Consider the following 15,062-nt stretch of genomic DNA (forward strand, 5'->3'; position numbering starts at 1 on the left):
GCACATATTGGAGATTCAAATATGTTAGGCTAATATTTATACAATCCTGTGAATTCAAGTTCTCTTCAAACACATTGCAACATTTAAAACTGGAACAAACTATAGTTTGAGCCAAATGTGTTTGGAGTGAGGCCAAACATATTATAGCAAATATCTACCGACACCAGATAGTGTTTATAAATCAGTGTGGTACATTTTCCTATACATTTATTTGTATAATTGAGAGAATAGAAAAAGTAAAAGTTATAAAATATATTCTTTATAGAGAAGCAATATGTTTGACTTCAATGTGACTCCAGTTGGACTTTTGAAGTATGTAGGTCTTCTCACATTTTCATGAGGTCAATGATTTCCTTTATTTCTTTTTGACAGCATCTTGCTGTATTTCACAAGCTGGCCTCAAACTCACTCTTTTAGCCGCAACCTCTCAAGTGATAGAATTAGAGATATATGCTCTTATACTTGGCTTGTAAGAACAAATATTTTCTTATATATCACTCAATTCTTAAGACTGTAGGTCATTGACACAAACCCTAAAACAAACCACAAATTATTGTTCTTGTCCAAAATTGCCTCAATGTCACTTTTCTTTTTCCTTGGGAAAGCTGGTTGCGTTATTTATCTGCTTTATTTTTTTAAAGAAGGTTTTAGCTTGTTAGCACGAATTTGCTTAATTCAAATTTTTTAATTCTCTTACCCAAAAAGAAGAGGAGAGAAAAAATAGGATAAAAAGCCAGGTGCTGATGGCTCATACCTATAATTCTATCTACTTGGGAGGCTGAGATCTAAGGATCAAGGTTCAAAACCAGTTCTGGCAGGAAAGTCTATGAGACTCTTTCCTCCAATTAACCATCCCAAACACTGGAAAGGAGCTGTAGCTCAGTGGTAAGGCACTAGCTTGAGCAGAAAAGCCCAGGGACAGTGCCTGAGTTCCAGCACCAGGACCAACACAAAAATAAATAAGTAAATAAAATAAATTTTAAATGTATTTTGAGAAAGTAAATTCCAAATATGCACAACTCCTAATTACAGTTTAGTAAAGAGCATGGCCAGTTAATAGCCACATGATTTCATGCCACCAGTGTTCAGGATCAGGCTGAAGCATTAGAAATGTTCAAGGTCAAAGGGGTTTCCACTGCCTCCCTCCCAGACCATGCATGCTTATGCGGACAGAAAACTTGTGCTCAAATTGTCATAACTCAATCACTACTTGTTTAAACACTGTGTAAAACAAGAAGGGCAATCATTATCTTATGTAGATGTGTCATTTAATTCTTTATTCTGTTAGGCAGGTGTTATTTGTCCCACTTCAGAGCTGGGGAAACTGAGGCAGAAAAAGCACAGATAATGCAACTTAGGCCTCTGTTCACAAGGATCCAAAAGTTCATAATGAGTTATCTTTTTAAGACAGACCTGCTTTGAAAACACTACAATGCAATACTAGAACTAAGCATACAAATAATTCAAAAACTGAGCTGTCAGTTCCTAGATAACTCAGAGATATTCCAAATATGTGATAGTTGCTAATCTCCAACTGAAAGATAGTTTTTTTTTTGGAGTGGTTTCATTACCAAAATCTTAAAAAAAATAAATAACGCATTGGAAAATATTTTCAAAATTGTTTTTTTGGTAAAGCTTCAAAAGAAAATTTAGACCTACTTAAAAAATGAATGTAGATTTTGATCTCAGGATGGGATTTATCTTCATAAATAATAGAGGGTGGTATGTGGATGTGTGGTCAGAGTGATAAGATTATAGAATATCAAGTAGAAATGCAGTCATAACAGTGGAGTCTGGGATCAAAGATTTTTTTTTTTAGAGTTGGCATATTCAAAATAGCTTCATTATTTTTTTTTTACCTATTTTGAAATTGGGAACAGTCAGCTAGGATTGAATTTTTTTTTTGCTATGAGAGACTTTCATTTCTCCATAATTTCCAAAAGAAGAAAGAAGCTATGAAATGTAAGAAATGTAAGAAATCACAATTGCTAAAGTCCCTTGCTATATGACGTCTCTGAATGACACAGGACAAGACTCTGAATGCAGCTTTCAGACACTGAAAAACTAGCTGGTTACTGAAGAGCCTTAGGTCTTTACTTCTATATGAAATCTTATTTGCACAAAGGACAGGGAAGGGAAGGTAGAGCTAACAGAATAAGCAAAACAAAATCTGAATTTCCTTCCTTCCTTTTGTGCACAAATAGCTGCACCAATGCAAAGAAGACTTCTCTTGAAAGATGGTGCAAAATATTCTTCAATCAAGATTTCTTTCTAGTAGGGAAATTATGACTTGGTTGGAAGTCAGCAACACTGAAAACTATTAAGCAAGAAAGATAACTGAGGAACTTGAGTTGTGCACATAGACAGTCACTATGAACTTGGTTTTGAGTTCAGTGTTCTGGACACATATAAAAGATTAAACTCTGGATATGTCAAGTCTACACCTTGTGAATGGAGGCAGGTGTGAGTAAAGACTGATCTCTGAATAGTTAAGCAAATCTGCTCCAAAGAGGCACAATTCAAGTTCAAGTAGGTAAAAATTCTTCACTCTAGCAAAAAAGCAATTGTTAGTTTTAAGTCTCAGAACAGGATTTAACAAGATGTATTCTCTGTGTGTATGCGTATGCTAAAGTACAAAGAGAATCCCAACTCAAAAAGTCAAATTCTGTCATCTCCCAGCTGCATAAGTTAGAGCACATTTTTTTCACATGTATTCCTTAAACATCTCCCACTCATTAGAGACTCTGAGAGATGGGGAGAAAGTAGAAGAGATGACTTGGGGTCAGGATCAATAGGAATTGCTGACCATTATTAGTGTTTGAACTCAATCTTTTACACTAACTCCCTTGCTTCCTTGGCTAGTGTTTGTCTACCATTTGAGTAGTGCCTCTAGCTCTCCCTTGTGCTGCTTATTTGGAGATGGAATCTCATGAACTTTTCTTCCCTGGATGGCTTTAGACTGTGATTCTCCTGGTCTCAACCTTCTAAGTAGCCAGGATTATAGAATCAAACCACTGGTACCCAACAAAAGCTGGTGATGTCTTAAGAGAGAAAATGTAATCTCTTTTAACTCTGTCTTCTCATAAATGTTCCAGATTTGAAGTGAAAGCAATTATTTCCCCTTTGATATCTAGATAAGTCACTTAAAATCAATTCCATTCTATTTATCTAACGCTGCTAACACATTATTCACAGTTGTAAATGCCCAGTATATTAGATTTTCCATGTCTAATTGTTTTTAGGTGAAGCTTATTGTTTTCTAGGATTCCTAGACTTGTAAGCTTGTATTCATTTCTAGGACTGACCCCATAATATTTACATATAACATCCATCAAAACACTTCACACTGAAAGCTATTTGCTGTAGGAAGATGATAAAACATAAAAATATTTAATCAGCCAGCAGGAATTCCCTTGCATGCAAAAAATCAAAGGCTGCCTCCCAGGGCCCACAATGACCTTGGAAAGCCAACAGATTCAGCCTTGCTAGGGGAGGGTAGGAGATGGGAGCACCATGGAGGGATTCTAAGCAGCAAGTACTAGAGTGTGATGCCAGAAGTGAGGAGGAAAAGCATCCTAGGCAAGCAGTTCTCCAATGCAAAGTGTGTGAAGGTAGCCAGCAGCTATTATTTGCACTGGTGGTGATACTGAAAACCTGCAGGTCCGTTGTCTCTGTGGTCTTGAAGAATGAGCCCACCAGCAAAGGAAGAAGTAACATGGAAACAATGTATTGAAGAAAATAATAAGCAGAGCTCCTTCTAGATGGGAAGGATCCCAAGGGAGAGCACAAGGTGGTGATGGGGCGGGGGAAGCTTTGTGCAGGGGTTAATATGTCTCTAGGTGAGAGCCACACAACTCTCAAGACCATTTCACAGCCTGCAGGCCAGATCAGTCCCCAAGCCCAATCAGAAGCTCCCTGCAGCCTGTAGAAGCTCTCAATTTATCCTTTAGTCCCTCTGACCCATTCCGGAGCACATTTCTGGGATTCAATCAGTCCACTGTCCCTGTGCAAGTCTTCTCGGGACAATGGGCCATGAAGTGATGCCCAGGGGTCCACACAAGACCATGTTGAAGTGACATCCAAGGGCCTGCACACAGGATTGCTCAAGTCCACAGTGAGGGATGCAGAACCTCTACAGAACAGGGTCTTTGCCCTCATTTCCTACCCAGGCCTCTTCGGGGCTCTTGGTGATAATTCCAAGAATTTCTCTTAAGTGAGAGAAGAGGTGACCTGAAACAGTTTTGAGTTTTTAAGGTATCTATCTGCCTCTATTGCCATTCAATTGACTCTGTCTTCAATTGTGTTTTAGATTATTCAGCATATTTAATTCACAAAAATGTCTCACCGTTAAAAAAGAAAGTTTAAAAACCACCAGACTAAAGAAAGATGCCTATTCAACAGAAGCATACTTTGAGAGTCATTGAGCTGCAATTTTCTTACTCCTGGGCATGCCACCTACTGAAAGCTACTTGAAACTGGTTAGATATCCATGCTAAGGATCATCATCAACCAGCCACAGCTCCAGGTCCAGGTTTACCTCCCACACTGTGGTGAGCACCAGAAGCTTTTCTCCTTTTAAAAAGTCACTTCCGCTAGAATAATACCAGAGCAGTGCATTTGTCCTAATGATCTGTCCATGTGTGTTTTTAAAGTAGATCTGGTATTTGAATTCTGACATCACCATTTCCCTTCCCAGAAACTCAGGAAACACACAATCATTGTGTGGAGACACATAGGAGTGACAGGTATTGTGATAATTAAGAGGTGCAGCATCCCACAGTCCTGCCTCACTGTTAGGCCAAGTTTGGCCTGAGATCTTTCTCAGAGGGTGCTCAGGACTTAGCAGAATAGATTTCTGAGATACCCAGCCAAATTCATTCCACCTTCCTGTTCTGGTCCTTTAAGATCCTTGTTTTAAGTCACACAGAATGATTTTAGGCCATTCTGTTATCCAATAATTTACCATACAATATCCATAAATCGTACTAAATGTCCTAAATTTTGTTATTGATTCAATTAACTCAATAATGTAAGTTATCATAAAATTACTATTTTAGATATAGAATTTATTGAATCACTTAAGTATTGAATTTATTGAATTCATTTCCCTACAAGTGGAATTTTGGGAAGTTCAGAATTTTTTGCCATTTTCTAGTATTAAAAAATCCTTAAGCTGGGCAGTGGTGGCTCCTGTCTGTAAACGTAGCTATTCAGGAGACTGAGTTGAAGACAGACCAGACAGGAAAGCCAGTGAGATTCTTATCTCCACAAAACAAGAAGTGGTGCTGTGTCTCAAAGTGGTAGAGCTCTAGCCTTTAGTGAAAAAGCTCAGGGATAGTACACAGGCCCTGAGATCAAGCCCCATGACTGATTAAAAAACAAAACAAAACACTAAAACAACAACAAAAAATCCTTATACCTTTATCCTAATACCTTTATCCTAATTTTTTCCAGTATCAATGGCAATGCTTTCAATAAATAGTAGATATTCTTAATAAATATTGTCAAATTTTACTCTGGAAAGGTGAATCTATATTTCTGGTACCATATTTTATATAATGAACAATGGCTTTATTACTTTGAATTATGGGAAGAGCAATATCTTATTCTTGATTTTAATTAGAAATTCTTTGTTTTATAGTAACTAAATAGTCTGTCAAATGTGTATTGGTTACCTGTATTTCTGACCTATTCGTGTCCTTTGCCATTCTCATTTTGATATAGTGATCTATTTTTTGTCATTGATTTCTAGGAGCTTATTATATATTGAGGATCTTAACTTCTTACTATTGATATGTTTGTCACAAATACTTTCTCCAATTCTCTAACTTAAAAATGTTTAGGACTTTTTTTTGCTAAAAATGATTAAATAAACTATTGTTTTCTTTCTTAGTTACATTTGATGCTGGTATCATTGTTAGAAGATGCTTCCTCATTCCCAAATTATGTAAATAAACATTATTGTGTTGTTTCAGTTTCACATTGAAGCTATTTATAATTGTGGGCTTTACACTGGAATATATTGTGACAGATTTCTGTTCTCTAATGCAAACATTCAGTCTATTGGCAAACCTTTTCAGTTCTTCCAAAGTACTTACAATATCTAGTTTTCAGACATAACCTAATAAGCCATATATATATAGAGAGAGAGATCTGCTTTCTAAAATAGCATTTAACTTTATTCAAACTCTTAGAAGCTCAGAACAATATGAAATACTAAGCTTCATTTTTATAAATAAAAATTTACTTTTCCTTATTGGAATAGATTTCCCAGAATCCAAACTGAATAATAATTTTCTAAACCTAAATGTCACTGTTGGCTTTATGGTTGTCCATTGTATTTTCCTTCGGCATCTCAGATCTGAAAGTTAGTTTTTTTCTTTTCTTATTTTGTTTGATACCAATCCTGGGTCTTGAATTCAGGACTTGGGTGTTATACCTGAGCTTCTTTTGCTCAAGGCTAGCATTCTACCACTTGAGCCACAGCACCACTTCTGGCTTTTTTGGTGCTCAATTGGAGATAATAGTCTCAGGAACTTTCTTGCTTGGCCTGGCTTTGAACCGCAATCCTCAGAACTCAGCCTCCTGTGTATCTAGGATTACAGGCATGAGCCTCCAGCTTCTGGCTTCTGAAAGTCATTTCTGATAAGTACTATAGAGCCTCTGTTATTTTATACATCAACTCATGAGAGTTTCCTTGCATTTCTCAAAGGGGCTGAGGATATGACTCAGCTGGTAATGCTTGCCTACCAAGTACAAGACTCTGAGTTCATTCCCTAGTATCACCCTCAAAATAATAATAAACAAATATAGAAAACATTAGCTCCTAGAAAATTCTAAGATTCCCATGCAGTCTTGTAGAAATGACATCTTTTTTCCCTCTTTCCTTCCTTCCTTCCTTCCTTCCTTCCTTCCTTCCTTCCTTCCTTCCTTCCTTCCTTCCTTCCTTCTTTTCTGTGCTAGGGCTGGGGCTTGAACTTAGGGAATGGGTACTATCTCTTAGCTTTTGCCCTCAAAGATAGCACTCTACCACCTGAGCTGCAGCTCCACTTCTGCCCTTTATTGTGGATATTTGGAGATAAGAGGCTTACTAACTTTACTGCCTAGGCTGCCTTCAAACCCCAGTCCTCAAATCTCAGCCTCCTGAGTAGCTAAGATCACAAGTATGAACCACCAGCATGCAGCAAATGTCACATTACTTGTTAACAAAGATCTTAATGGTTTTTGATGATGATGATAATAATAATAATGACCATGCTATTTTTGTTCTTAAAATTTACATGGGACAGCTCCCAGGCCCTGAATTCAAGCTTTAAAATTGACAAAGAAAATACGTGGCAACAATGGTACAGAAATGTTTATTATTGCTTATTTATAAGCCTTTCTTTCCTTCCTACAATCCTATTTATTTAATATCAAGATATTCACTTGGCTTTGCTTAGCCTGTTCTTTTTCTGTATATCTATTTTTAGATATTTTGTGTTTAAAGATCCTGGTGCTAAATCTGTGTGTACATTATCATTTTCCATAATGCCATTATATATTTTAAGTAATTCTCTTTTCTTAACACAGTCTGGCATTTTATTTGACAAACAATCCATAGACCTTTGACACAGATGCATTCATTTACATGTCTACCAAGATGCCTAAATCTGTCCTCAAGTTTGAAAGAAATTCAAAACCCATCAGCATGTTTAAGTAGTTTAAACTCTCTATTCTAAAAGGCAGGAGGTCATCTGCTTAGATATGAAACTGTTATACTAATGAGAATGAGAAAGGCTCAAGGATTGAGCTTTGGAATATTCCAGTATTTTGAGGACAGAGATATTTATTTGAAACATCAAGAAGAATGAGAGACAAGGGAAACTAGAAAATTAGAATTATGGTAGTTTGGAAGAGAAATGAAGAAATAGGTTGAATGAAGCAGGAGTGGTAATTGTGTCCCTTGTAGTTTAATTATGTTGAAGTTTTAATTTTTTTGACTTAGTGATTTTGAGGTCATTAGGTTGAAAAGTGAGAGAAAATGCATAAAGAGAGAATGAAAAGAGAGGATTAGCTAATTTCCAGTATAGGCAATTCTATAAAGAATTGGCTGTAAAGGGAGCCGTGGATGGGACCAAGAGGACTTGATGAAAGTCATCCCCAAACTTTCATGTACAAATACAGAGATTAAGTTTGTTGAAGAATTGGGATGTTATATCCATTGTTCATAGGAGAGATGCTAGAACACATAGTCTCCTATCATGTCAGTTAGATATTACACGGACATTTGTGGAAGTTTGCTTTTGACCACTTTAATATTCACAATTAAATTATAAGGAAGCTATTAATTGAGACTAAGGTTGTTGGAGGATATTTTTGAAAGTTATCTAGTAAGAAACAAAAATCCCTAAGAAGTATGGGGCAACAAATGGGAATTATTTTACTTGCATAATTATGAATACAGAATTGTAGGTTAGCTGGGTATCAGTGGCTCATTCCTATAATCCTAGCTTCTCAGGAGGATAAGATCTGAGAATTTAGGTTCAATGGCAGGCTGGGTAGGAAAGTCTGTAGGACACACACACACACACACACACACAGCGAGAGAGAGAGAGAGAGAGAGAGAGAGAGAGAGAGAGAGAGAGAGAGAGAGAAAGAGAGAGAGAGAGAGAATTCTGAGTTAGAGCCTAAAAATGGAGTATCTGGGCTAAGGTATAATGAGAAACACATTGAGCTTAAGAGTTTCCAGGAAAAAAAAAATTACCCTACTAGCTCAAGGTGTAGTTGATGAAGCCTGTATGTAAGAGGGGAATTACTGCTAGTTTCATTCAAACTACTCCCCCAGTCCTGGTATTTATGTTACTTTTAGGCTAGCAGAGGTATTCATGCAAACAGGATAGGTCATGTTAACATTATCTGTTCCAAAGTCATTTCCCACGATGCTCGAGACTTTAACATCAAGAGACATATGTCAGCTCCATCTGACAGAGCAAACAGCTCAGGCCATTCAAAACAGTTCATAGTGATTTAAACAATGGGCTCTGGTGCCACCTACACTGGAATTCTGAGTCCCCTTTCTTTCTATTGTGTGACCTGTACTATCCCTTTTACTCATTGTGCTTGTTTCCTCATCTGTAAATCAGGAGAAAAATAAAGTTGTTATGAGTATCATTGAATGAAGCAATCAAAGGGAAGCATTCAGTGCTGGCACACACTAAAGGCTCATAAATATTAACTGCCTTTATGACCACTAGTCATTGTTCAGAACTAAGAGATTCCTGGAACTGATCACTTGGAAGAATGGGTCTCAGACTGGCCGGGCCTGGAGAAGGAGATGCTGACAAGGAGGCGGTCATGTGGGTGTGGCATTTTTCCTACGAGTGAAATGAGTTTGTGTGAGGGCTTTCAACGCAAAGCTATTCATTCCAAAATAATGATAACGGTAACATGGGCTAATTACACACAAATGTATGTAATAGTCTTTACATAGTTGTCTTTACTAACGTGGATATTTACTTCCATCTGAAGAGTACTTCACCAGGTAAAAATGAACATAATTGAGAAACATAAAACTAGATGCTGAGCTTTTGGGCAATCAGCTTTGTGCAATCTGTTTCTTGGTCTTACAGAAGCATTGGTTGGTCCAGTTGGCCTCCCTTACTAGCCATGCTATCCGTGGAAGCCTGCAAGTAGCAAGCCTTCCTTCCCACTTACTAAAGGTGAAATCTTCATCCTCAAGGGTATTTGTCTTCTCTTGTGTCTAGCTAGTAACTCTCTTTTGCCTTTTGTTTATGTTTCTCCTTTCACATTTTCATGCTGTGCAGCACATTTTGTATTTTTTAAATGAAAGACGCCTCTGTCTAGGTTCAGTCAAGAAATCAATTTTCTTTTTTTTAATTGACAAGATGATGTACAGAGGGGTTACAGTTATATACTTAAGGTAGTGAATACATATACATTTCATGTTATGCTTATTACCCCCTTCCTTATTTTTCTCCCTCGTTCCCTCCCCCAAACCCCTCAACCCACCTCTGCTTTCTTCTTTCTTGAAAAAAAAATCTTACCCTTGATGTACATTGTCAATCTAGTCTTCAATGCTTATGACCTCTATGATTATTAACCAGAAAACAATTCCTTCCAGATCGGGTGATACATACATACATACATACATACATACATACATACATACATACATGCATATATATCTTTTCTTTTGCTTAGTGTAGAATGTTCCTTCTTTTTCTCTCATTTCTTCCCTCTTCCCTGCTGCCCTTGAGTTGTTTAGTTTGTTCTCATCAGTGTCCATTGCAGCTTTTGGGCCCTTTCTACTGTATCCCCCAACCTCCATTTCCCATTCATTCTGTGCCCTCCTCCGGCTTCTTTCAGATGAAGAAATCCCAATTTTCAAATTACTCTGGTTTCTGCAGACAGAGTATGTTCACTTCAAGAGTGAAGATCAATTTGATCTGGGTGAGGAGGGAGCTTTCTCTATATTGGTGCATCTATCTATCTGTTTATCTGATCAAAGGTACATAACCCATACAATTTTGTCCTAAAGTAAATATTTATACCAAGTGTTCATGATTTTTAGAAGATAGAATGAAAGATAGTAAGAAATTCTGTGAAGTCAGACCCTTGAAGTCAAAACCCAGGTATTATTATTTTACCAGTGTTGGCCATTTGGCATACCTAAGTGGAAATGTGGGTGGAGGAACTTTTATTATAATTAATAACTCTAGTACTTCCTGTCCAAATGGATGAATGGCTCCTACTGCCTTAAGATAAGACTGTCACTTCCTGGCAGAGCTTCACCACATGGCCTGACCATGGCCCTAAGATCGCCTCTTTCCATTTCCCAACATTCCATTTCACATGCTACTAACTCCATCTCTATTGAGTTTCTTCAAGGTACCCAGTAAATTTTCTTGCTTCTGAATCAGGGTTCTCTCATAATTTATGTGATTCATCTCACCTGGTCTTTAACGTATTCATCTCTTTTCCAAGAAGGATGTCTTGCTTAATTCCTTTCTACCATTCTCTTTTCTTCTTCCCTCCCTCAAATCCCCTCAAACAGCTCCACAATTACCAATAGGCTCTCCCCCCACTCCCTTTTCCTCCTTTTCTTTGTGTATTATGCTTAGACTTACATCCGCCTGGGGGAGGGGGAACCCTCATATTCGAATCAAACATTAAGTGCTAGTTACTTGTTGTCCTCTTCTAGACTTTATTACCATAAATACCTTTATAAACCAATAAATAGTACACATACTGTTGAAGACCATTTGTATAAACATCTTCTCCATCAGCCCTTTCTTCTGAATTTCACAGCTCTAATGCCTACTAAGATTCTCCACTTGGATGTTCACATGCATTATTTGCACACTTAATTTCTTTTTTTTTCACATTTCTTTATTGTCAATGTGATATACAGAGGGGTTAGAGTTTCATATGTAAGGCAGTGAGTACATTTCTTCATACCTCTTGATTTCTTTTTTCTTTTTTTTTCTTTTTTTGCCAGTCCTGGGCCTTAAACTCAGGGCCTGAGTACTGTCCCTGGCTTCTTTTTTGCTCAAGGCTAGCACTCTACCACTTGAGCCACAATGCTACCTCTGGCCATTTTCTATATATGTGGTGCTGAGGAATCAAACCCAGGGCTTCATGTATACGAGACAAGCACTCTTGCCACTAGGCCATATTCCCAGCCTATCCCTCTTGATTTCTTGCCCACAGAAAGTTATGTCTCTCTAGCTTTCTATCTCTGTAAAGGACACCATGATTCATCCAGTTCCTTAGGTTGGAAGCAGATGTCATGTTTAATCCTTCTTTTGACCAACTTCCAATCCAAACCAACAGCATATATTAATTTCTCCTCTAAAACATAGCCCCCATCTTTTCTTCCTCTTCTTGTTATAGCTGTCTCATCCTGTGTCCATTTCAGAGATGACCTAATTAGTTTAACTGCCCTATCCAGTGAGTCTTGGATTCAACATATAGCACACCCCATTCAAAGGGCTAATATAACAAGAATATTTATTAATTATCCATAAGTTGAGCTGTCACAATGTTTTTAAATTAGAAGCTCAAATAAGACACCAAAGACTAAATTCATCTCTATTTTTTCTGCATAGTTTGCATGGCTAATTAGGGTGTGAAGGGAACCTAGGCAAACTTCAAATTCATTCTTCTCACTGTAGTGTAGAGATCCCGTGACTTTCATTTGATATTCTTATGTCTTCTGCTGGCATCTGTAAAATGGGCAGTCTCACTTATTAGCTTGCAAGTAGAAAGACATCTCAGACTCTATAGTTTATGACTTACATAGTCTCTGTGACCACATACATAGTTACAACCCCAGTAAAACTATGGAATCATTCATCTCTGAGGCTAGCTGCTTGCTTTTCACTACAAGCATGCTCTGACCATACCTTCTAGGGCTTTCTCTTGTGTCTAGAATCTAGCCACTAGCTTCCAACACTTACCTGATATTTTCAGGTAAGCCAAGTTCAAGATCAGTCCAATGCAATCTTCTCTACAGTAACATTTTATTAACAAAATCCTTCGTAACTGAGCTGATGACACCGTTAATAATGAGGATTCCTCAGCACCCAATAACATTAGTTAAGAAAATGTCTATATTGTAAAAAGTAAAGCCAGAGTTAGATAGCTTAGGAAATGCAACAGAGACAAGGTAGCTGAATCAAGAGGAGAGAATATTGTTATCTCAAATTTGCCAGACACATCTCATACACTCCACATTCCAGACTACTGCAATCAATGTCATACAAGCACCATACCCTCATCATGTGAGAACACTTGCGGGCAAATTGCTTAACGATTAACATTCGGAAGGCAATAGCTTTTAGAGTTATGCAGGTTATAGGACTAAGTGAAGTGGTCACCCTCCGAGTTTGCTTCATATTTAAAATCACTACTCATCAAGGAGATAATAATCATATTAATTACAGCTGTAAAGACAGTGTTTTACCCTTGACCTCATATAAGCTACCAGCTACTTTCCCCATTAGCTCTTGCTATCTTTCTGAAAACTCTTGGAGATAAATTCTCTGGACGGGATGACATTGATTCATAAATGGACTTGTTAAAAAAGACAGCTCATTTGTACAACTACTTAAAGATAATAATAATTAGAAAAATAAAGCAAAAAGAAAAGGAGACTTAAGCATAGATTGATCTCTAGGACTTTGGGTTACATTGATATGGTGTGTGTGTGTGTGTGTGTGTGTGTGTGTGTGTGTGTGTGTGTGTGTGTGTTGGTTCTAGATTTGAATTCAAGGTCCGGGCACTGTCCCTGATTGTCTGTGCTCAGGATTAGCGGTCTGTCATTTAAGCCACAGCTCCACTTCCAGAGCAGGGGGAGGAGGGGATGTGTAAGTGTGCTGGTGGTTAATTGGAGATAAGAGTCTCACGCACTTTCCTGCCAGGGCTGCCTTAGAACTTTGATCCTGGCACCCAGTTGTCATATGCATTTTGAGAAAAAGTAAAAAAAAAAAAAAGTACACTTAATATTCATGAATTTTAATATATGTGCACTTAACATCAAAAGAAAAAAATTAAACAAATATTCAACGCTGGTTAATGAGATTTATGCTATGCGACAATATTTATGGGAAGTATATGCATATTTGTGAATTTACTGTGAAATATATCAAAATGTAAGGTGGGTTGAGGAGTGGATGAAAAGATCTGTGGCAAAGGAAAATTGAAGTAAAATGTGGAGAAAAATCTAGGTGGGAGGGTGATATTGGTTCACTGTAAAAGTCCCTCCGAATTTCTATTTGTTTGAAAATTTTTATAATAAAATGATTTGGAAGAAAATGGAGGCTTGGGGAGATTAAATGGTGTTCTTCAAGTTACAGTCTGAGGCTGGGCTGAGACCCAAATCGAGGTCATTTTACCCTAGTTCCCAGGCCAACCAAGGCCTTTTAAGAAAATCAGTATCTTTCAGTGCTTGGAAGAGGACAGCCGTGCAAGGAAAAATCTGCAGCCTGGTTCACAAAGCTCTGCGGAAGCAGGGCTGCCCTGCCATAAAAGGGATGGCATTTCAGTAAGGAGAATGCATACTTCAATCCCACATCAATTCCTCTCAGAGAGGCTTGCCTCCTTCATAGTAGTCCCTTTGGGGTGTTTGACATTTATTGTAATGATGCTGCCTTGCTCAGAGGGTTGTCGCCTCTCTTCAGGGAGCACTTTCAGAGCTTAAAAATACTTTTTCGCATATTCTCAATGGTGACAAACCTTTGTCATTTAAGAGGATCCAAATGTCATCTGAAGCCCAGTCAGGTGAATAAAATTCCAGGTTTACAACATTGTTTCTTTGCCAACCTACCCAGTACAGACAAAACACCAAGGAGGATTTTTCATTTGTTTTTGTATTTAAAAGTGAGATCAAACTCACCACCTGTGGCTCACAACTAGATACTCAGGAGTCTGAAAATGGAAGGATCATGATTGAAAACCAGCCCAGGAAGAAAAGTCCATGAGACCCACTTTTCAACCCATAGCTAAGCACTTACCTAATATCTCAACCTATGTGGGAGGCTGACATTGAAAGGATCATGGTGCCAGGCAAGCTGGGACATAAAAGTCCCCAATATTGCATTTCCAGAGGAAATCTGGGCACAGTAATGACTGCCTGGGATTCTAGGACAATGGAAAGCTAAAAATAAGTGGACCATGATTCTGATACACAAGTGAGCAGAAACAGAGACTCATAGTAAAAAATAATCAGTGGAAAACAGGGCTAGAGGTGTGGCTCAGAGGTAGAAGCCAGTGTATCAAAGGTAAGGCCCTGAAAGCAAACCCCAGAACTTGTTTGTATATGTGCTTGTGTGTGTGTGTGTGAGAGAGAGAGAGAGAGAGAGAGAGAGAGAGAGAGAGACAGGGACAGTGAGGAGAAGGAGGAGGAGGGGGAGGGGAGGGGGAGGGGGAGGAGAAAAAAATAAAACAGAGAGACATTTCTAAACTAAGAAAATACCATCGGAAGCGCCTCCCCTGTGGCTTGGTATAGCAGTGGCAACATCTCCCTGTGCTTCACCCCTACTCTCTCTCACTTTTATGAT

The sequence above is a fragment of the Perognathus longimembris genome, chromosome 3, assembly GCF_023159225.1.
Source record: "Perognathus longimembris pacificus isolate PPM17 chromosome 3, ASM2315922v1, whole genome shotgun sequence".
Taxonomy (NCBI): Eukaryota; Metazoa; Chordata; class Mammalia; order Rodentia; family Heteromyidae; genus Perognathus; species Perognathus longimembris.